Below are 25,247 nucleotides of genomic sequence, written 5' to 3'. Positions count from 1 at the left end.
AACTTCACAGCTTCACACCAGCCTTCTCCTTTTAGTGGTTGGTTATGTCTTCTAAGTGTAATACTTTCTCTACAGAGTTTTGAAGAGCTCTCAAGAGTTTTGCTAAAGGGGAGCAGTGTAGTTGAAATCAAGCTTTTGTTTTTAAAAGAAAATTACCCACTGCTGTGCTTTAACAAGAGTTGCGGAAGCGGACTGGAGAATCAGCCTAATTTTTCTTATTATTTGTTACCCTCGCACAAAGCTTGTCCTGCTGGTTTTGGTATCTGAAGTTGTTGAGCCGTTAGAACTTGATGTTGAATTGGTGTCTCACTGCCCCCCCCCCCCCCCGCTAAGTTTTAAGAATGGTTGGTGCTTTTGGAAAGGTGGGGGCTCCAGAAGTTCTTGAACAAGAGACAAAGCCGTCCATGTGGGTGAAATGGCAAAACACATCAAGTAAATAGAGCACAGTCTACTAGGATATTTTGTCGTGATCATTCTATAGAAATGTCAGACAGCACATTTTAACAGTCCTGCTTCTCTGTGCTCCAGATTGGCATTGCCATGTGCGTAACTCACACCAAAGAACTGAGAGAAGTTTGGAAAATCAAGTACTATTTTTTACCCTTTTAAATGGTGTGCACCCAAATGATCTACCATAATTTGATATACCGATTCAGGAACTAGTGATTTTGACAGGCAGTTGAAATACAAATTAGTTTATAGGTGTAGCTGTGCCAGTTTTCTGGTTTTTGCGTGCAGGCGTTGGGAAAACCTTTTTTAGAGGGTGAGCTTTTATTGTTAGCCTGTTACATGGTTAATGTCTGAAGTGCCTCTTAATGTACAGATGTGTTAACAGTCTAGTAAGTCTGGAGTTAACGTCACACAATAAAGTCTATTTTGAATGTGCTTATTCTCTCCACCCCCTCCCCTTTTGAACTCACTTGGAATCTCATAGATGCTAATGAAGCAATAAAGTGGGAGTTTTAAGAGAGATTGAATGTTAAATAAAAGCATTCAAAAAGAACAATATCCTGTAAGAGTCCTATTTCAGTGCGGCACGGCCTTCCTCTCTAAACTACGTTCTGCTCTTGACCAGTTTATCTGTAAGAGTATATGACCCTGTCAGCTCAAAAAGAGCTGCAGAGATTTGATGATGCAATAACTAGCTATCCCGTAACTTACAGCAAATGAGATCTCAAGAATGCTTAAGATTGTGGAGAAACGCTGTCCTGTTTGGCAAGCTTTTCCTTTCGATACGCTCTTGCATATTTGATACATTTTCCTTACTGGTTAGTACCCAGAGATGTATATATGCTATCACACAATTGATCTTGGTTTTGTTTGGAGAATGCTGTTTCTCCAAATGATGCTGTGTAATCTAATACTGGGCATCTAGTTTTCAATCAAAGGATGTTGATATTTAATTTTCCTTAATGATGGCAACCTTTCAAAACTCATTCTGAGGTTTGAAAGACCCAAGTGGAAGGGTTTATTTGTGTGTGTGGACTTTGGAGGTAATCATTAGCTGTCTTTAATTTTATCCAACAAAATATTCCTTCACTTGCTCCCAACTATTCTTTTCTTTCTTTCACCTGTGTTTCCTGCTATCACTCATGAAGTATTTAATGGATGTTATAGTAGAGTTAGTTGGAAACTCATTCTAAGGCAGCATCTTTTTGTCTGACCATAGTGAAACAGTATTGCCTGCATAGGCAAACATTATTTTGACCCTTAGGCTTCAGTAAAACAGTTGTGCAATTTTCACCCTATATATTTTTCCGCCTTCCTTTTAGTTTGGTCCTGTGCTGACTTTTGCTTCCTCCGAGCTTTGTCATTGGATCTTACCAGCAATATGCAGCGAAGAGGGAGTTTTTCTCTAATGAATTTCCTTAGGTACGTAACAGCATAGAAATTATTGCATCCCTTTCCTGCTTCTGAGTGTGTGTGAGCCCTAGGTTGGTTGCTGAGCATGGATTTCAATGAAGATAGTGTTAGTGGGGGGGGGGGGAATAGGAACACATCTGAAGTGTGTGAAACACAGTGGGTGAGTGCTTATAAATACAAGTGTGTGCAAAAGTACATGTGTTTCTGAAGAGTAATTTTGTTCAGGAAAATGGACATCAAATGTCCTTCCTTCCATTTTCCCTTTCCTTATGTTCTGATGCCGTAATGGGTAGAATAGGTTTTTTAAATATTTATCAATACAGTGGTACCTCGGGTTAAGTACTTAATTCGTTCCGGAGGTCCGTTCTTAACCTGAAACTGTTCTTAACCTGAAGCACCACTTTAGCTAATGGGGCCTCCTGCTGCCGCCGCGCTGCCAAAACACGATTTCTGTTCTTATCCTGAAGCAAAGTTCTTTACCTAAAGCACTATTTCTGGGTTAGCGGAGTCTGTAACTTGAAGCGTATGTAACCTGAAGCGTATGTAACCCGAGGTACCACTGTAATGCTGTATGGTGCCTTCAAACAGAAGACCATTCTCTGTAGGTTGGGGCACATGGAGTGGTATTCAGCTACAGGGTCACATCAACCCAAATATTTTCATTTGCACAGCAGGTCTTTCATCCCTTTCCTCCTCCTTCGTGTGCCACACGTCCTCCTCAAATCTGCTCCAGGGGGTTGGGGAAACCTCTAGAACAGATTTAGGGGGTGCATGGGCGAGGAGGGGGGAGAGCATTCTGCTGCGCAAACAGAAATCCTTGTGCTGATGGAACGATCACTTGGCGCCACGTTGGATTCCACCCCCAGCCATCCTGCTTAGCAAACGTCATATAACCTTACTTGTAAACCAGTTCTGAGTGTTCAAAGTATTTTAGTTCCATTCTGTGTGAGCTTTGGAAGATGTTAATCCTTTTAAATGTGTTTCTTTAAGTCTGAGTTAGAAGTAAAGGAAATCTCATGCATTTCCCCTCAAATTTTCAGCATAAAATGCAATGAACGGTAGGTCGTAAATATGTAATTAGAGCCCATGGCAGGGTGGTTTTGCAATCAAAGCAGAGCTGGAACTGTGTTTTGATGTGAACAGAACTCGGGAGAAAACTTTAAAAAGAGTGTGACAATTCGGAGCCATTTGGTGAGTGAGATCCAGCTTGGCAGGAAGTAAGCTGGTCAGATAAACAGTGGAGCAGGTAGTGCATTATCAAAGTAGACTCTGAGGAATCAGCCCTGTACTGTGGCAGATGCGAACCACATTCTCAAGTTAAATCTTTAAATTCTTCTAATTCTTTGCCAGCCCTTTTGAAATGGGGAAGTGCTGGTTGAAATGTACAATCCTGTAGAGAGCAAAGCAAAGCAGAAGGCAGATAACTTTTTAATATATTTGAACACTCTTAACAGGGATTTCGTTCTTGCAAAGAAGCCAATGAGACCTTTTGCCCATGTTGTCTGTAGCTACATTTTGTATTTTTTATATATATAATTTGTCTTGAGGAACAGATTTCCCTCTTTATTTTCTACATATTTCTTCCCAGTCATGGGCAGTAAGGCTATCAATGTTTGCTATTGTGAACATGTTTACAGGCCTTGGCAAAAAGGTGGTATATAAATCCAGTAAAGGTCAAGGTCAAGGACCCCTGGATGGTTAAGTCCAGTCAAAGGTGACTATGAGGTTGTGGCCCTCATCTCACTTTCAGACCAAGGGAGCCAGCATTTGTCCACAGACAGCTTTCTGGTTCATGTGGCCAGCATGACTAAACCGCTTCTGGCACAACGGAAATCAGATCATATGGAAACGCTGTTTATCTTCCCGCTGCAGTGGTACCTATTTATCTACTTGCACTGGTGTGCTTTCGAACTGCTAGGTTGACAGGAGCTGGGACAGAGCAACAGGAGCTCACCCCATCATGGGGATTCAAACCGCTGACCTTCTGATCGGCGCCACCATCATCCAATAGTGCTGGCCATCATGGCTATTTTCTAGCTCCCTTGTAGGGAGACAGAATGCCTCTGAAAACCACGTGCTGAGAATCAGAAGGAGAGAGAGTGCTGTTGCACTGCGGTCCTGCTTGCATGCTTCCAGCAGACATTTGGTTGGCCCCCATGAGACCAGGATGTTGAACTATATGGGCCTTTGCCCCCTGATCCTGCTGTGCTCTGCTTATGTTTGTATTCTCCTTCTTCCTTCATGGATAGACTGCCTGGGAAGGGTACGTTAAATACTAGTTTACCTGAACAAGATAAACAGAATTTAGTTATGATAGGAATGTAGGGATCTACTTGGGCACTAAAGTTTGCAGCTAGTTGGGTTGGAGATGAGAAAACATGTATACCACCCACCTCAGCACTATCTCTCCCCCATTCCTGGTGGGGATTTAATTATTATTTATTTAATTTTATGATTAAAAAACCTATATTCCACCTAATTGAAATAAAATAAAGGCAGCTGGGAAATCAAATAACAAAGAGACAAAACCAATAACAACACCCAAATTAAACCCGATCACAAAATCAGGAGGTAAAAACCAAAAAGAGATTTAACAATTTCGTCAAAATAAAACACCAGATTAAGCCAGAAAAAAATATTAATCAGCTGAAGACCGTTTTTCAAAAGCAACACATCATTGTAAGTTGTCAAAAGCAATGGTGTCACGACCCTGGAGTCCAGCAGTTGCCTGCTACAGGAACACCGGCTAAGGAGGCAGGCTAGGTTCCTGGCTCTGAGCCTGAAGGTGGTGTCAGGGGCCAGGCAGGAATCCATTGAATTAGGCGCCACAACACCAGGACTTTCAGGCACACCTTTCCGTGGGCTTGAGCAACAGAGTGCCTCCCAGCGTATGTTGATGTTTGAGCATTGCAGAATGTGCAAGAGGTCATGGAACACAGAAAAAAACTTCAAGCCAGTGGGTTAGCCCTTTAAGAAACTCTAGTTCTCCCCCCCTCCCCCCCAAAAAGGGGGTCTAAGAGAAGCTCCGGAGACATTAGAAGTCTGCAAAATCTGCTCACTCTGTAGTGTTTGTGAGTGAGCTGTGCTGCTAAAAGAACATGTTCAGAATCACACAGTTCCATATTTGTAATTTTAATATACCCATTAAAACAGGAATTAAACAAGCATACGACTCCTTGAAATTCCTCTGACTCATTCCATCTGTAGATGAGAACTGCTGCGGAGTTCAGAATTTTAATAATAGTAGTGTTAGTGCGGATGGCAACTGACTGAATGTCCAGAATGAAGGCAAGGAATCTGTTTTTCAAAACTTACATTGAGCATTGTTCATCTAATACGGGTTATCAACGTCAGTTGTTTTCTGGCAGACACTTAAAAGGCACGTGAAAGCTTTATTATCTGCCAGTTAACTTTTGCTCTCTGTTTCATATATTTTCAATAAAGAAGGGAATTTTAGTCATGCCAACTGAACTCTGACAAATGTGCGTGCACTTAGATGATAGATGCTTCTTGGTCCCCGGGTGAAAAAACATAACGAAGTTAGGAAGAGAGAACTGTGTTTTATTTGGTGTTAACATTTTTTACTGATTTAGCAGCCATGTATTTCTCTTGTAAAGAAGAGGCACTAGAATGTCTGGTGTGAACACTTCACAGTTGTTCCTCTGCCCCCTTCCCCATTTTCAGGCTTTGCCATTTCCCTCATGCAAAAGATTCTGTCAGATCACCTCTTTGTGTTTTAAGAAGTGCTGAAAAACTTACCAGTTAGGTCTCAGTGAACTGAGGCAGCTCCATCTTTCTGTTTAATGTAGAGTAGCAAATTCCAGATAAATATTTTCCAGTAAGTAAAACAATAGTAATAATAAGGGGTGGGGGTGGGAATGTGCTGGGATTGTTAGATCTGAAGAATTTCAAGCAGAATTAAGATAACTGCTAGCATCTTGAGTTGGATTAGCTGTTTGTGAAAACAAGTTACTTCAGTTGAGGGCAAATCACATAACTACTTGTAGCATGTCTGTTTGACCCTAAGCTTCTATTTCTTCTGACAGTTCTGTAGTGTATAACAAGTCTTTTTGTGAGCATAAGATACCTGCATGGAGGAACATATTTTTTTCTGGGCAGTTAGGCTAAAATTATCAATAGAGCATATTTTGTTGATATTCATGGAGCTTTCTATCAAGATTTGGTACACTTAAAAAAAAAATCAGGTAGAGATTGAACTCCTTAATAAGTATACTTCAGTGCTCAGCCATGCAATCATAGTTCCAATAGCAAGGAAAATACAGTTGTGTGGGTAAGTTGGTTGTTTTTTTACCATGGTTACACTAAGATGACTTCTTGACACTTAAAAGAGAGAATTTAATACCTTGAAAAACTACTCGGGGGGGGGGGGGCAGGACGTGCAAATGAAACAAAGTACTTCACAAAAGTTGGTGCCACTCAGTTTAGTTCATATGTCACGCTAAACCAAACCATGTAACATAACCTTGGTTACAGCTCATGGTTAATGTGGACAGCGTTAAACGAAGAACCTGGATTTGGTTGGCATGATAAGCTCGGTAACCAGCAAAAAGGGAGGAAAGTGGATGTGAGCTTCTTTCCCGGAGTCCAAGTGTTCACAGTAAGCCAAAGTTAGTGAATCAGGCCACCGTTACAGAGCCACTTTACATAATACATTTGTGCAAGTGCTTAGCAGCAGTAATAGCACATATTTTGATCCAAGGATCACAGGGATATACGGCATCTTCAGGCACATTGACTAACTACACCAGGAGAGACACAGTCTCCCCCATCCCCAATTTAAAGCATTTATATCCCACTCGCCACTCAGAAAGGCTCTCAGAATAGCTTACATATCAATACAAACAACACAGTCCTTTCTCTCAACCTGAAATCTACAAAAGGCATGGCACAAAAGGGAAAAGGGGTGGGGAAGGAAAAAGAAACCAAGGAAAAGAGGGGGTTGAAAAGCAATGTCTGTATATCAGATTTCAGCCCCCTAAAAAAAATAAAAAATTGCAGTAGTTGTAAGGAAAGTTTGAGAAATGTGAGAATCAACATGAATGTAAGAATATGAATCAAGATCCCCTTCTATATGAAGGCAACATTTGGGAAATTGGGAATAATCCTTTAAATTCCAGCAAGCACTAGTTAGAATAAGAGATATCTTAACACTAAAATAAAATGTTAATGTTTTAAATCTTAAGTCTTATTACTTTCAACCCACCAATCCAAGAAGCAATTTCCAGGCTTTAATGTAACTGCAAGTTCAATCTAATTCTGGACAGTGGCACAGCTGAACTAATACTACTCCGCTATCTGTAATAGAAATATAATACCAACAGAGAGAAATAATCACTTCTATTGTTCTACCAATTAATATGTAAAGTGAAAAGCACTGACAAAAATTATAAATCCTTTGCAAAATCTGAAGAGAGTAAATCACTGGGATGATAATACCAAATCATCTTGAAATGCTATTATGGGAGGATTACACATGGTACAAATTAGAGATATTAGCTTTGATAGCTTCCTCAAAGGATAGAATGTCACATGATGGCTACTGGGCACCTTTAGAGAGAAACACAGAGGCTCTAGCTGTTGTATATATGTAAAATGTAATGCCCGGTTCAGGAGAAAATACCTTTCCGTTAGTGTGCTAACAAAGAACAAATCAGGGACACACACAGAGATGGTGCACAAACAGTTGTGTCTTTGTGCACCCATGGATCCAAGCCATAAAAAGTTGAAGTTTGGCACACAGGTAGTCCAACACACCCTAACAATTAGATGCTATAAAATGGAACCCTTTTGTCGTCAAACTTTGAAATTTGCCTTAACAACAGCAGGCAGCTCTCTAGCAAAGAGCCAATCAAGGCATAAATGATACAATTCAAAAAGTTATCAAGCTGCAAGGAGTGGGGAGAAGAAATAAATACTAGAATGCAAATTTTATTTATGTACAATGTGTGGCATCTAACTGCTGATATGTGACTGGAACGGAGTTTTGCCCTTCATCTCCTCCCACTGTGGCTTGGGAACATAAATAACACTGTCACCCAGAAGAGGAATAAGGTTTGGAGCATGGAGCTGGGTGTACAGAAATGCCTGTTGTACACTTGCAAGTTGTGAACAACTCCAGCAAAACATGCTGCTGGCAGTAAGAATGCAACCGTGAGCACATTTACTTGAAAACAAACGCTATCGACGTCATAGCACTTCCAAGTAAACATGCTTAAAAGAGGGATCAAAGTTTAACGTGTGTGTTTTCGGCTTCTAATGATAGAAGTATGTTCTTTGTAATTGCAAGAGCTAACATTACGGGTGAAATAGTGTGGGGGGAAATATGTTAAATAATTGCTATTGTTAGCAGCACGTGGTCACTTTTATATGTGCCTCTGCATAGGTGATTGATAAATTTTAGTGGTACCTCAGGTTAAGTACTTAATTCGTTCTGGAGGTCCGTTCTTAACCTGAAACTGTTCTTAACCTGAAGCACCACTTTAGCTAATGGGGCCTCCCGCAGCCGCCGCACTGCTGGAGCACGATTTCTGTTCTCAAACTGAAGCAAAGTTCTTAACCTGAAGCACTATTTCTGGGTTAGCGGAGTTTGTAACCTAAAGCGTATGTAACCTGGAGTGTATGTCACCCGAGATACCACTGTACCTAGATATCAGAAGATTTCACTGTCTTGTATCTAAGCCCCACTACACCGATAGTCTGTGGAAAGAATAGAATTGCCCTAGGTTGTAGCCATTGCTTGGGAACTGTTGCAACTGCTTCGTGTAGTTTCAAGGCCTTCATTGGAGCTTGGTTGTTTGTCCTGCTCTGAAGAGGGAAATGGTGTCAGTTTAGTTGGGTTTGTGGATTGCAGCAGTAGTTACTACTTGGGTGCCTAAACTTGTGTCGATAACTTGTAGATAATTCCATAGTCTACACAAAGATTTTCAAGATAATTAAATGTGGGGAAGTGCATTTCAAATATGCCATGTAGATACTTTGCTTCCGTTTGGTTTGGTATTTATTTGCTGGCCACAAGTGTTTACTCGATATTGAAACACAGGAAGCACAAACTTGTGTTGTTGTTTTTCATTTTGGCTTATTTTTAATGCCATTTACAGATCCTGGAACTAAGGCCAGAAAAATGAATACTACCTTGTCTGTCTGTTTGTAGAGTAGATATGCAAGTGTGGAGTTATAAACCTTGGCTGCAAACTAAATAGCAAACAGATTTTTCATAAGGCCAAAAATTACTGTGGAAATAATTTCTGAGATGCACAACTTTTCCCATTGCTCTTTTAGAATAACAAAGGAACTAGGTCAGGGAAATTTAGGATATTTTAGAGTACATACAGTATTATATTGTTTGCCAGTACCTAATTTACAATTACAGAGCTCCATGAATATTGAAATGATTCAGCTTCCCATTATAAATGTATGTGGCAGTTTGGTTGTTGATCAGTTTATGAAGTTAATGCAAATGAAACTGTCTTCCTGTCAGCATTTGAAATATATAATGCAGTCATGTTGTATATTCAGGGACAGGCCATTGACAGTCAATTAACAAGTTTGATTGGTATGTCAACTCATTCTTTTGAATTGTTAATAGTATGTTAATAGCATTCATTTCTTTGTGCAGTCCCATTTGCAGCTTCACAGTTACAGCTATTTTTTAATAATTCTGAGTAACCTAAAATAGTGCCTTAATAATAGATTATTAAACACCTGTCTGGTGTAGCTTAGGGAGGTTTTTCTAGACTGGGAGTTTGCAGTGTATCCCTTTGATATTCAAATCAACAAATGATAGCCTTTTTATTCAAAACGTAAGTTCTTTTGATGGTTAGCTTGTTAAGAAATATTCAGCTCCAGTCTGACCTGATCTGGTTTCCCATGGAAAAGATCTGATGCTGTTTGAAGGTTCATAAATGTAATGCCAATGACAATTTGTTGTTGACGTTTTGCTGCCTCAGCCTTCAGATGCTCCTGGTTGATGTGCCGCTTTAGCTTCACCAAATAATGCTTGCAGGTAAATGATCTTCTGATTTATCAGATAGTTTCAAAGCAAAGAGTTCTCTTCTGTGGTCTGTAGTCATGGTTTTTCAGGCTTGGAGGGGTACTTTAAAAGGCACATCAAAGTTGACAGTTGAATCTTAAGGCAAGGAATGATGGGAGATGGGAGAATTGTGGGAATATTTTTAGTGAATAACATATTACCGAGTGTTTTGAAGACCTTCAAAGGTCTATCAAACCAGTTCCCCATAGCAGATTTATTTCCACCTTTTAAAAATATATGGGATACACAGGTTAACTCTCAGTTTCCTGGGTAAGCTGCTGAGCTATTGACATATATATGTTATATGCCAATGTTTTATACAATACATTTCTTGTTCAGGCATTCACTCACCTGCTTAAAAATTCCCTATAGCAAAACTTCAAGCACCAGTTAAATGAAGACACCAATCAAGCCTTTTCTTTGAATTAATTTAGCTATTGATTTACAAAATCAGAATGACTAGATTGCAAAATAAGCAATCATATCACTCTATTAACTAGCAAGTGTAATTCCTAGAACATTTATGTTTTGGTGTTTCCCTGTACCCCATCATTGCTTTCATTTCTTTTTTATAATTAGGATGTCAAAATTCCTGGTTTGTTTATTCTAAAATAATTACCATCTAGGCAAAATCATCCCAATACCAAGTAAAATCATGGTATGTTATTGGAACCACTTACGATGACAAATGTTAGTTAACAACTTTTGTGACATAGAGTGGACTTTATCTACTTCTAAAGGCTGAAGACAGAGGTGTTCTTACTCATCTCAACAGGCTGAAGAGGCAAGCAGCTCTGTACACCTTGATAAATCTTGTCCATGCCAATTCCTTTTCTATTAATAGAAATGTGAAAGTACCAAGATGCCACAAGTATCAAAATTCAGATGGCTTTAGATCACTCAGGATTGCAGGGGTGATTCTGTCAGCTGGATGGGACAGGGGAAACTCAGCATAAAGTGAGAATTGGTCCTGAATAGTTGAATGCCAAAGGTGCAGATTAATGTAGAACCTTAATTTGCATTCACAGTCACATTCACAGGGTAAAACAAAAAAAATTCCTTCCAGTAGCACCTTAAAGACCAACTAAGTTAGTTCTTGGTATGAGCTTTCGTGTGCATGCACACGAAAGCTCATACCAAGAACTAACTTAGTTGGTCTTTAAGGTGTTACTGGAAGGAATTTTTTTTGTTTTGACTATGGCAGACCAACACGGCTACCTATCTGTAACATTCACAGGGTATTCACTATTCACTATTCACTATTCACAGGATAGTTTGCACTTTCCCCTCTGGGGGCATTGGTCAATTGTGCAGGAGATCTGAAATGTGGTTCTGATTCCTTCCATGAATTTCTCCACTTTAGACTGCAGATGGCTCCCAAAGCTATGATGCTTCATTATTTGGAACCAAATTCTTTCTGTATAAATATATTGTGAAACAATTGTATACTGCAGTAAAGTCCTGCATAGTACGTGATTGGTAGGTTTCCACACAACCATCTAAAGAGCACTGGTGTAATAAAATTTGGGCGGCACTGTTTATGTACAAACATACTCAGGAAGGCTGATGAAAGGTGGCTTAAACAAATGAATCATCCTCATTTTGAAAGAAAAAAAAAGTATTACAGCACCATGGTCTCCTTTATTTCCAATGTGGAAGCCCTCTCAAATTCTAGACAGGTACATTTGCCTACACTTCTTCTGCCAATGATGTCAGATACAGCGAGATACTGTAGATGTCTCATATGCATTATATACTATGGATTGTAATCAGTGTGTTTATTCCTTTAACGATCTTGGAAGTGTGGCAGTAGCAGTGGTGGGCTTTGTGTCTGTTGTTCCCTGTACCTTCACAGTCTGTTGGCTTTAGGGAAATATATTCATCTGACCCTTTTGTTATTTTGTTTGAGAAACGTGATGTTTGTTGTACTTACTGTTATAATGTAATGAAAACATACTTTAGAAAGAAAAAGGAATGTGGCCCAAAAGCTCCATGACAGCATTAGGCGTAGCTCCTATCTCACCTGAGATGCATAAAGTAAACTTTCTGCTCACAACAAGCTACAAATGGAGACCCTGAAGAACAATACTGCAATAACTGATTATTGTCACTGGATTTCAAAATACAAAGCATAGCTTTGTGTAAGTGTAGCATCCTATGGGGAATTGTGTTCTGTCTTCCTGCTGCTCCTGTAAGTAGTTCTTGAGCTAATTGTTAGTGGCAAGTACAAAACAGCAAGACCACCTGTGTGTGTTTTGTTACACTTACACTTTCTGCTTAAACAACCTTGCACCTGAGTTTCCCTAAGAAGGGCTACTGTGTTCATTTAAACGAAGCTGAATAATCCTAGCCATGCTCTTGCACTCATGTCCTGCTTTTGGGCTTCCCATAGGCATCTTGTGGGCCATTGTGGGAACAGGGATGCTGGTGTTGATAGACACTTTTTCTAATCTAGCAGTGCTTCTTGTGTTCTCACTATTCGGTTTGTAAGGCATAGAGACCACAAATTGTACTCTGGGTCTGCAGCAGAGAAATGAAATGAAATGTCATTGACTACAGCTCACTTAACAATCAAGGAAGCAACTGGTGTCTCAGCATGCGTATTTTCTAGAGCTTGGTGGTTCAAGGTCAATTCTGGACTTCCTTTTTATCCCAGCTAATCGTTTTTCTTTCTTTGTTACAGTGCAGCCTCTGTGCATCCATTTAAACAGCTGGCAACTGTGTCAGCCCCTTTTCCTTATCCCACCTGTCTAAACAGCAGAGAAGGGAACAAGGGGTCAGCACAACTCTGCGGTCCATGTGAAGGAATGTTGCACAAAAAGCTCTGCGCAAAGTAGTGTGTTGTCTTTTTGCTAGGACTGCTTTTGGCACTCTGGGATTTGTGCTAACGTGCCGAACCAGCTGCATGGAATTCTCCCATCTGGATGAGTTCTAAAATTTAGTTAATCCTTGACAGAATCATAGAGGAAACCAGAGTTCCAGCTGGTATGAATTTGAAAATGTTCCTTAAAGACGCAGCATTACCAAATGATATTTATCAAAATCTAACCACTTCTAACACGACGTGTTTTAACCTGCACTGACCTTAGTTTATATTCTGTCTGTACTGGGTGCTATGGAGATGTGGAACTGTTCCCCACTATAATCTGTTCAAGGATTTCTAGTACAGTGGTACCTCAGGTTAAGTACTTAATTCGTTCCAGAGGTCCATACGTAACCTGAAACTGTCCTTAACCTGAAGCACCACTTTAGCTAATGGGGCCTCCTGCTGCTGCTGCGCCGTCGGAGCCCGATTTCTGTTCTCATCCTGAAGCAAAGTTCTTAACCTGAAGCACTATTTCTGGGTTAGCAGAGCCTGTAACCTGAAGCGTATGTAACCTGAGGTACCATTGTACTCCGCTTCCCCTTTGAGAATGGTCAACGTTAAAGTCACACAAAGTTAGTTGTTAATCTGAAATTAAGTCAATGTTGATTGTCCAATTGTTGATCATCTGTTTACTAAAGTTGTAGCTTGCCGCCTGCCTCACCGTTCTCCCCAGTCAGCATTTTGAAAGAACCAACCTTTGCGAGAGGCAGATTCTTGAGTTAGCTTAGAGAGTCAAGTGTCTGCTGGGAGAGAGCATCTGACTATGAGAATAGAGTGTCACACTGTTAATGTGTTTCATACACTGTGAATTACTATGGTGTGATGTACTGCTTTCACCTTTCTTACAGAATATTTTGGCTGCCCAGCCATCCCTCTTCTGTTTATAATCACACTAATTTAGGGAGATAGTTGGCAGAGTAAAGACAGGTAGGGAATGGCAAAAATCTAACTCATTCTTCATTAAATTTTATGACTGCAATCTCAAGTCTCCTTGAATGCCAAGTTTCCTGTATAATGTCACAGCCTTGAATGGAAGTGTCAATGGAAACTTCAGTTTAGAAATTTTTCGTCAGCTATCCTTGGCTGTTTTATTGTAACAATCCTGAAGTAAACCTTTTAATATACGGCGCAAGAAGCCAAAGTTTTCTTAGAAGTAATTTTTAGTGTTCAAGTGACAGAGTTATATGAGATTCTAAGAATGAGATGTATGAATGCGAGACACTAAAGGTATATATACATCTCTCTTTACAAACTATATTATCCTATACAGAATATGGTATAGTATTCTTTTCATTCCATGAGCATTTATATATTTCCTGGTTCATTCTTGATATGAAAGTTCAAAACACCTAACACCTAAATATTATTTCCACCATGTTCTATTATTTGTTTCACTTCCTGTATGCTTGGTTCAGTATAAAAACAGGGAAAATAATGAAGTGGAGCCCAATTGGTGCACTAACACTCATTAAAGGGCTTTTGATCCATCAGAGACATCCACTAACAGAAGAGGAAGCGAGGTGATTTTTTTTTTGCCAGTTTTGCTCTACACTACACAACTTTTCACACCACCTTCCACCTTGTTCTGTAGGGTCCCTCAACTCTCTGGCGCTTATTTTCAGTGTGGGCTTCAGTTTGGAAGGAGAACTGGCAAGAACTTCCTTCCCTCCTCTTCTGCTGTCAGACTCCTCCTTCCATGAGTGCAGGGGTACAAGGTGGATTGCATCCTGTACAATTTATTTGGCATTAATATTAAATCTAAAACTATTTTTTTATGGAGGTTCTTGAGTTACTGGTCTCTCAACATAGAATCCAGGACTGCTGGACACACCAGCTAGCAAACCTGCCTCCACAACAGATTAGGTCAGCATTGCTGCACCCAAAATACTTTATGAATCAAGTGAAGTACAGAGACAAAGGGGAAGAATTAGAGACCACAGGAAGCAACTGAATAAGCTATTGGCAAACCTCCTTTTGTCTTGGTTTCTGTATTTTTTTTAAAGAAACTTATTATTCAATGTGAAGTGTCTCCTGCTAGCTGTGAGGCCTAGAAACCTTTTAAAAAAACCCAAGATGTTCAGGTTCTCAAGTATCAGTGGGAGCTAAGAGAGCCTCCATGAGATGTTAGTTGACATAGTTAGTTAGTTAGTTAGTTAGTTAGTTAGTTAGTTAGTTACAGTGGTACCTCAGGTTAAGAACTTAATTCGTTCTGGAGGTCCGTTCTTAACCTGAAACTGTTCTTAACCTGAGGAACCACTTTAGCTAATGGAGCCTCCCACTGCCACCGCCACGAGATTTCTGTTCTCATCCTGAAGCAAAGTTCTTAACCCGAGGTACTATTTCTGGGTTAGTGGAGTCATCTGGGTTAGTTATTCAGCGTCTGTAACCTGAAGCATCTGTAACCTGACGTACCACTGTAATTGGTTGGTTGGTTGGTTGGTTGGTTGGTTAGTATACTGCCCTTCATCCGTAGATCTCAGGAGAGTCCACCACATAAAAGTGCAATATGAAAATACAAAATACATGCTAAAAATAAGCCTCCCACCAGCCAACTGAACCTCCCTGGAAAGAGCATTCCAGTAATGGGAAGCCACTGCAGAAAAGGCCCATTCTCATGTTACCACCCTCTGGACATCTCCTGGAAGAGGCATATATTCTTTAAAACAATTATAGAATACAGCCCCATTTTGATCCTAAGGTTTATTGTGACAGGTGAATCATACATCCCTTGTGATGATACTGGATCTTTCATATATACAACAAGGACTCTGGGGAAGGCATACAAAGTACAAATCTTCATAACTAAATGTGACATTCTTAGCACATAGCTGAGTAACTTTTTGGTGAGAAAAATGACTGCATTATCATGTGTTCAATTATAAGTGTTTTAAATCAGGAGTGAGGAAGCTGTGGCTTTCCAGATGTCAGATGCCAATGCTTATCCTTCTCAGCCAGCATTGCCATGATGGGAGTTGTAGTCTGGCAACACCTAAAGTGCTTCAGGTTATCTACCCCTGTTTAAAAGAAACATATTTGATTAGAAGTTTTGTCCTATAAATCTGAGCGTACCTGTTTTTTCATTCTCCCTATGCACATTCTGGGTAGCGCACATAATCATTTTACCAATAAATGATGCCACCTTATCTGTTTTAAATTCTGTAATACTTGGGGATTCACAAGACCACATCTATCTGTCTTAAAATAAACCTGATGGAAGTCACATAAGGTCTGCAGAATATATATTCCCTATGATATATGCTTCCTTTGGACAATGATCCATATTGTCTGTATTCTTCTGTTAGCAAACATCAATTCAGTAAATAATAATGATGACATCTCACAGCATTCAATGCACTTCTTTGTCTCTGTAATTCCCCCTCCTCCTTCCATAGTGGGCACATCTTCAAAATATGATTGTCATTATTAGGTTCTCTTAGTCATTAGCTTTCCTCTTAAAATCCTTTCCTTATCAGCCAGGACCTTCAGGGGCTGCTTTGTTCCTTTGCTATAAATTCTCTCCAACATCATCTGGTTTTGAAGTCTCCAAAACTGGAGACTGTAATCTATTATGTCCATCACCTCCCTCCTTTTTATTGTGATGTCTTAAACATAAAACCAGTAATCCAGTGTAATAATATGGCCAGATTGCTGTCCGTTATCACCATAGTTATAGGTCACTTTCATCTTTCTACCAGTTTTTCTTCAATCCTTACATGTTTTCAGAAATTTTATGGAGTTGGATTTTGTTGCGCTCACCCATCAGATCTCATATTTTTGTCTCCAGCTGGCATTTCTAACCTGTCTAGAGCCTTTGGTATTATTTCTCTTTTCTCATTTATGTTAATAACACTCTGCAACTTAGTGTGCTCTGTGGATTTCATTAGTATGCCGCTAATCCCATCTTCCATTGCATTAATGAAGATGTTAAACAAAATCAGACCTAGCATCAATCCCTACGGCACCCCACTAAACTCCTGTCCCAAGTTAATATGTTGGGATTTTTCATTTAAACTTCTCTTATTCCCCTGGCTAGTTAAAAAATGTTTATATCCATGCTGATTTAAATTATTTTCTTCAGTGATTGTATCATATACTATTAAAATCCAGAAGCTCTTGCATTTCTTCTACTCATTAGTTCCAGAATTATATCTTAACGTGCTGTCAAGTCTGACTAGCCTACTATTTTATTTCTAACACTGAATTCTTTATGCCTTAATGTAGTTGGTACTCCTCTTCTCAGTCTTCATTGTCTGTTTAAAAATTGGACACATTTATTTATTTGTTTAGACTGAAACTTTAATTAATGTTTATTTTCATTTGTATATCACTCAGATCCTTTAGGAGGAAATACACACAGCCCTAATTATGCTTTAAAACTTTAGACAGTTTATAGATTCTTCCTTAATTGGTTCTGTAGTCTTTAAAGTCAGGTTGTTTAGTAAGTGAATAGGATCAGTGGTCTTGCTTTTTTGAAATAATGACTTCTCACTGTTCTGTCATGTGTCACTATGTTTTGGCAGAGAAAGACTTGGTGCATCTCAGCTGAGCAACTTAAAGCACATTCCATGCAGATATATGTAACAGCACCTTGATGGCTTTTTTAAGGGAAAGCGGCTTCTAAACAGGTGTTTAGGAGTGGAGAGACAGGGTATGGGTGGTGGTGGTATTTAATTCCTTCTGTTTTTCCATTACAACTCTCCAACCCTCCATGGGAGTTCCATATAGGGACAAAAGCATGTTTGGAATCCTGCAAGGGAATAAAATGGCAGCCAGGTATGGTGGAAGATCACCCTGTCAACATGAAATAACTTATGGAATTCACTTTTGCAGTCCAGATCCACAAATAATTGGATTGTTAGATGAATCAAAGTTTAATCAAGGAGTTACCCAGGTAGTAAGGTTGAATAGCATTAATATGTATGACTGGAAGCCACACTGTGTCTTGAGTTAGAATCTGCTTTTGGAATGTTTACTTGTGCACTGAACTCGGTGCTGCATGTAGGTTGGGTTTCCTTTATGCAGCAGCCGGTTGTACCTCTGATAGAACAGATCTGTGCACTTATTGCTTTCCCTGGATCACCGCATATCATTATGAACAATCACCTCTGGTCATTCTTAATTCAGATTCAGGGATGTTCATGTGAGTTAATTTGATTCATGAATTTTAACTGAAACACATATTTTTCATATCCAAAGAGGCTCAAATGATTGGGTCAATTCACATGTAACATGGTTTTGAGGACCAGGAGCACATTGCAGGATTGAACAATCTCTTGTGGGTCCCCCGCTCCCATGCTCAGATTCCTTCCCTCTGTTTCTTGTTTAAGCAAACCAGCGCTTGCCTGGTTCAAATGCAGTAACAATCTAGGTAGGGAAGGAATTGAAGCAGAGGAGAAGGGTCCTAACAGGCCATCAGCACTTTCCAGTTGAAAACATTTTATACAAACTGACCCACAGATGTGAATCAAAAATATTTAGTAGAAAACCAGTTTTTTATATTGCATGTCTAATGAAAAACAATCTCCTTGTTTTCCAAATATAGGACTGTTTTGGCTATTTCACAGGGAGAGGAGAAATGCTATTATTCAGTTCCTATATCATAAGTACAAAGCCTGCACGTGACATGCTGTGAATCTGTACATCTACCCCCCAAAAGCAGAACAAAACACAATGGCAAAACGGATTCACACATTCTTAAATTATTGAACATGCACCAATTATTTAAGTAAAAACTTTCTGAAAACTCTGTTTGCCCTGGAAAGTTCAATAAAAGATTCCACATTACCAAATGCAATTTCATTGCCATTAGCTAAATACGAGGGACGTAGGAAGAAGGAATTACCATATATTAAATTAAAGGCTCACCACCTTAAAGCTGTAATCCCTTTAGAAAAGATAATTTCTATCTAACTTAATCAGCAAGAGGTCTTTATTGCCTGAAGTTTTAATTGATTTAAACCCTCTATAAGGTCAGAGGTACACATGGCTGACCAGAGGCGGCCAATTAACACATTGTCAGTTGTGCTTATTTACCTTGACTGAACTGTAATGTAGGGCTATTTTTTGGGGAGGGGGTAATCAGTACTGCTGAATCTTCTGTGAACTTTAACCTTTTAAAGGGCAGCAGTCATTCAGATAGCAGCGTGCAAGAACAAAGGTTTAGTTTATTGTATATTGCCCCCTTTTTATTTTAGAGACAGGTGAACCGGGTAAATGATATATATTGTCATTTAATGCCTTGGTTACTTTCGTTTCAGTTTATTTCTTTTAAAATGCTGGTAGTGATGAGCCACTGTTAATAATGTAAATTTTTTTTTATCATATAGCCCAGTGTATATCAATGGGCTCTATTCCATTCAATCCAGCAAATACTATTTGCACTTAAATGTGTTTTGCCATGAAACTTGCCAAATCTACAGAAGCAACATCTTTATTTTAATACATTGCCTGTAAACCATAGCCTATGTGTGAACCTGGCAAATGTGTCAACAAGAAGCAGGGAGTATGAAACTTCCATTACTACTAATGACTAGGTCTTAAATGTGGCCCAAACTATGTAGAGCAGAGCTTTCCAAACTGTGTGTCACAACACTTTAGTGTGCCGGCGTGTCGTGCAGACGCCCCCTGCGCTTCTCTCGAGGTTGGAGGGGTTGCTTTAACCTCTGGTTTGCTAGTAAAACTGAATTACTGTGCCATGAAATGATACATGTCTAAAAAGTGTGTCACCAACACTGAAAAGTTTGGAAAGCTCTGATGTGGAGAGCTATGTTCATGGAATAAAAAGAGGCATGAGAATAAAATGTTTTGCTGAAAAAGCATGTGTTGCGCACAGGTGAGCAACATGAGTCTTTGTGGTTTGTTTCCATAGAGAATATGCTGGTGATACATTTGCTGGATATAAAATATTGGCCAAGCAGACCTCGTTAAGAAGGCCTTCACGTTTGGGCTACAGAGGAAAAGTTGAAAACTTAGCATTATTTATTAAGTTCTTTGGCGCAATATGTTGTGATAACTCCTTTTGTATGAAGTTCACCAGAAAGTTCTTTTTTACCCCCATAAAAACTGGGATTACCTCCTTGCCAACAGTGTTGTTTCGGATACCCAGTCCACTGTAGGCAGCTTGACATACCCCAAGGAATGTGACTGTCCCAACATGGGAGGCAATTGGAAACTCTTCCACCCAGCAGTGCCTCCACACACAAATCTTCATGGTTGAAAATTGCTCATTGATTGGGTAGCCCTGGCAGACTGGAGTCTCCATGCCAGTGTCCACCCAGAATATCTACTTGGACTGGTGAGATTAGGCAGGGAAGAGAAATGAGAACACAACAACTATGGAAGTGTACTTTGAGTTTATGGTCCCCAAAGCATCTCAAATGAGTTTACTTCTGTTTGCTTCCTCCCAGACATCGACAGTCTGACCTGCCTTTCCCCTGCTTTCTGTTCCCCCACAGTACCTTGCCCTGACCTCTAGCGCAGGTGGCTGGAATAGGTTGGTGAGCTGGACTCAGCATGGACAGCCAGTTCTAGTCTAAACTGGTAACTGAGGCACACTGTTTTTTCTGAATTAAAGCTTGGATCTTGCCTGTCTGAGGACACACTCCACAGTGCCCATGTGGAGGTACCGCAGCATTATATGACCCCAGAGGAGGTTGTCCATTGTGCCTTAGTGTGAGATGCTGTGCTCCCCATTTTGATGGGGAGCAGGTATGCACTCTCAGAGAGACAGGGTGGACACACCATCAAGCACAATTGGTATGCTCAGCTTATGAGGCAGAGAGACAGGCTGCTGCCAAAGGGTTCTGTTTGGAAGGAGGCATGTTGATATAAGTTCATTAATTTACTGGTATATACCAGTTTCCCCAAGGCACACTAAAGCTCCCTAGTTGTGGTTTATCCCCAAAAAGGACCCTTCTGCCTTTTGTGGGGAATGAACTTATTCTAGTCTGTCTTCAGCTGGCCAAAACAAAGCTAGGGAGGCAAATGCTGGCTTCTAGAGAGAACTTTTGAGACTGGACAGAGTTGGGTTTATATATATATATATATATATATATATATATATATATATATATATATATATATATATTATTAAAGTTTCAAAAGTTTTTTATAACAACAAAAACAAAATAAAACAATACAATAAAAATGACAAACAAAAAATATAAAAAACAAATATAATTTCAACCCTTATTTTCTTATAACTTACTTCCCCGACTTCCTCTTGCCTCCCCTTCCTGTATTCCAGTTTCCCAATTATTCTTCAGCAAATCCTTCCCTTATTTTTCACTTAATTTTAACCTTTCTTTTTCTTTTAAACTTATCCATTACTGCTAATAACCACATATTTTCTAATCCAACGTCATTCTAACATTCATTAATTTTGCAGTATTTCTTTAGATAGTCCTTAAATTTTTCCCAATCTTCTTCTGCTGTTTCCCTGGGTTTTTATAAAGCCAGGCGCTGGTTTAGCTTAGGCTGGATTCATGGGCAGTGAGCACTAGGCACATTTAAGGAACCTAGCAAATCTTGAGGGATGTGGCTGTATGTAGCCAGCCATGATGTGTAAAGAATGAGAAAAGGGAATCGTTTTCATTAATTGTGAGGCTTACTCCCCTGAATAAGCCACGTCGCAAGAGTTCCAAGGCTTTTGCCAACTCTGGCAAGGGAGGCCTTTCCACAACCAGCAATGCTCACCCTGGAGTCCCCACGGAGGCAGCACACCTTCCCTTGCTTGTGGGCCTGAATAGATGCAGACATAAAGAGCTTTTTTAGTCTTCTGGAAGGGTTAACACTGCTACCTTTAGACCGGCCTGACCTTGTCTGCTTGGAAAAAGCGTCAAAGCTGATAAATTTACTCATACAATTTGCATATATTTAAAATGAAGCTGTCTGTGGAGGACCCCTCCTGATCTCTGCCTTTCTCTCTGTAGCTCTGGGACTATTGGCAGGCTGAGCCAAGTTGGCTGGGAAGTTTCTAAGTGGCCATTGTCAGCTCTGAGAGAGAGTAGTCCTTTATTTTCTTTATGTCGTTTCATGAGTGAAATGCTGCTTTTGCTTCCAGGAATGCTTCTGAATCAAGGCTAGGCAAATTTTAGCCTGGCATCATAGCCAGCTGTTAGTACTTTGTGTGTGCTCTGGCCCTTGAAGGGCAGCTATGAAAGTGTTACTTTACAGAGGCTTTCCTCTGTATGTCAAAATGTGCAAAGCACCCACAAAACATATTGGCACTTGCAACAGCTAAACTGGAAAGCCAGCACAGTATAGGTTTGGAAACGCTGTAGACTGGGAAAATTCAGGTCTGCACATCAGGCCACCGCATCTTGAGGCAGTCTCATGTTGCTTTGAGGTAATCAACTAGACTGGTGTTTCCCAACCTTTGGTCTCCAGCTGTTTTCAGACTACAATTCCCATCATCCCTGACCACTGGTCCTGCTAGCTACAGATTGTGAGAGTCGTAGTGCAAAAACAGCTGGAGACTCAAGGTTGGGAAACTGGGCTAGACCTACTGGAGTGATTTAATATCACAGTGGAGATCACCTTGACCAGCTAAGGGAGACTGCTGGGCAACAAGGTAGGCACCACACCAACAGCCTCCCTAACTTGTCTCCATAACCCAAACACAAATGTAGGCTCTGTAGCACCACCCCTAGGTGGAGCAATTTTCTAGTGCTAATAAAATTAATCATGATGGATTATTGCAACATGTCTCCTCCACCACTTGAGTCTAGGCTGGTGCTGCGCCCAGGTAGGCAGAACAGAATCAAGTCAGCTCCTTCCCCAATTCTCCTACCCAGGTATCAGTTATGCACCCCAGGTAAACCTTATCATTCCACCCTTCCTCAGTCGTGCCACCTGCTGCCAGCCAATGGCATGACCATTTCTGGTGGGCACCCTTCATCCTGCCTCATTCTCTCATCCTGACACATTCTCTCAGGACGTGCCCACAAAGTTCCCTGAAGACAACCCCACTACACCTCTCACCCTCTCCTCCATCTTCTCACTCGGGCAAAACCCCTTCCCACCACCTGTCTATAGTCAACTACTGGCCTACTGACCTTGCTTGGTGGTTGCAGATTGAAAGTGTAGGGAAAACCATGTAGACTATTCTGGGCTCCTTAGAAGAAGGTATGCATATATAGATGAAATAAATTAATAGTGCATGTTTTGGAAACAGCACTCCCTAGCGTCAATTTGTAATAGGCATGCAACTGAAATAAGTAACACCTGAGAAGCCATTTTGTAAAATGGCTGCTATGGGGAAACTAAAGTGAAATCTGAATTGGCCTTATACCTTATTCTGGGCTGTTTCCAGAACTGCAGCTCTGCTCCTGCAACAGACTTCCAGTCAGGCAATGGCATTTTCTTACCCAAACCACTGAGTTGTGTGCTTTTCTGTTACCTTTCACTTTGCCATCTTATAATTTGTAAAGAGACAAAGTATTATTTCAGAAAGCAAGGAAGATATATCAGAATCAATGCCAAAAGTTATGCCAGTTTTCTTCAAATTGCTCTTAAGATTTGTTTACAACTTTTTTTGGGGGGGGACTATATGGGTTAATTTTACCAGAAGTATCCAGGAGACTTTTAAGACGGTGTTATCTTGGTACATATTTCAAAACACTGACAGATATTTTATCAGTAATTAGTATTCATATTATGTCTCAAACAATCTGTTCAAGAATAGGGGAAATGAACTGGTTGAACAGCTCTTTCAAACTGATAATTAATGTTCGGGGTGGGGGGTGCATTTAAAATAGAGGTCAAACAGGAAGTTATTTTTTAATGGAATAATGTAAATGACCTGCACTGGGGATTCGCCTTGTCTATTGAGTTAACTTTGGGGGAAAAAACCCTTCTTAAGAAATATATCACCCTTCCAAATAATTTCTTCCTGGATTCATTGCTCATCTTGTCAATATGCCACTTGATAGCTGGCTGGACTCCCTTGTTCAATGGCACATATTTTTAAATAGCACACATCCTCCCTCCCCACTCCCACACATACAAAGACCATTTGTTCTTTTTAACAAAAATATTAATTGCATTTCGTTCTCTTCCATTTTTTGGGTTATATATAGCATGCAAAACAATATTTTAGACATCTTAAACAACTTAAAAATATAGTTGATGGGTGTCAGTTGATCTATTATATTTTCTCTTTCCCGCTGCCTCCCCCTCTTCAGCTGCTAATCATAGAATTTGATTGCCAAATAGTTTTAACATATTCTTCCAATAGCTACATGTGTGAGTCTTCTGTGAGACACAGGCAGTTTTATAAGGACAGATTTGGAGTTGCATATGGGTTTGTCACATGGTTTGATTGCCATGTCTTTGAGGACATCAGGTTGTGTTTTTTTTAACACACACACACACATTCTGCAAATAATTCCCCCAAAATAATTTATGCTAAGATAATTTGTATTATGATACAATTCCAAGTGCTGATCATGATCTTTATAGCCCATTATGGCTTGAGACCATAATTTCTGAAGGGCTCTATTAAAAATGAACCTTCTGGTCATTAAGGGAGGCCTTTACCTATTCTGTCTTCCCCTGGTGTCCATTTGTATGGGGACATGGGGAAGGATTTTCTGAATAGCCATGTGCAGGCAGGCTCATTTTGATTGTTTTATGGGACTCTTTTACTCTGTGACTCGGAGTTGGAGTCCAACAACATTCAGAGACAACACATTGGCTACCTTTTACTCTAGTCTCAAGCCTGTTGGAGCTTGAAAGGGGAGAACAAGCACCTTGAATCAAGTCTAGAAGTGAATTGGTAACCAGTAAACATTGTGAAGGATCAGTGTAATGTAGCATTATAGCTTGGCTCTGGTGAAAGCCCTGGCAGCTGCATTCTGAAACAACGAATGTTTCTATACTGTTTTCAGAAGCAGCAATCTATGTAAATTACAATATATTAATCAAGCCTGGAGGTGGCCAAGGCATAAGTGACTGGTGCCAGATCCAGTTTCTCCAGAAAAGGGTGTAGTTGGTATATAGGATAATAAAACAACGACAAAAACTCTAGGCTGTTATCATCGCTACCACAACACGGGCATCCAAGAGTTGGGCTATACTACAACTGCCTCAAGCCTGTCAGATAAGGCAGTAAAGGTAGAAAAATAAGTGAAATGTTATTTGTTTATACCTCAGTTCATATGAATATTGTGTGAATGGAATTTGCATAGCTCATTTAAATTAAATGCAAAGTAATGCTTAATCTTATGCAAATTTTGCAATATATGTGTATAAAAAGTACACAAATCACAGACAAATTAGCATTGCAAAACTTTTCAACCCTAAACACAACCAATGGCTCTTTAAAAAATATTTGTGAGATTGTCTTATTCGCTGAGGGAAGGGAGGGGAAGAATTACTGTTTGGAGCCAACGTACCACAAGGAATGATGGTGACCCTGGCGTGTCTGCCTTAAATTAATGAGAATTGTTGCTGACTAGAACATGTCAC

General features: G+C 39.9%; 1 protein-coding gene across 4 annotated transcripts in view; it reads left to right on the top strand.

Annotated features, from left to right (window-relative positions):
* DPH6 (diphthamine biosynthesis 6) overlaps positions 1-25,247 on the top strand; it is a 239,935-nt gene that overhangs the window by 143,882 nt on the left and 70,806 nt on the right. The gene's annotated exons all lie outside the window — the stretch shown is intronic.

This window comes from Podarcis melisellensis, assembly GCF_964234715.1.
Source record: "Podarcis melisellensis genome assembly, chromosome: 1".
Taxonomy (NCBI): Eukaryota; Metazoa; Chordata; class Lepidosauria; order Squamata; family Lacertidae; genus Podarcis; species Podarcis melisellensis.
This window is presented reverse-complemented; position numbering and strand designations above follow the sequence as displayed.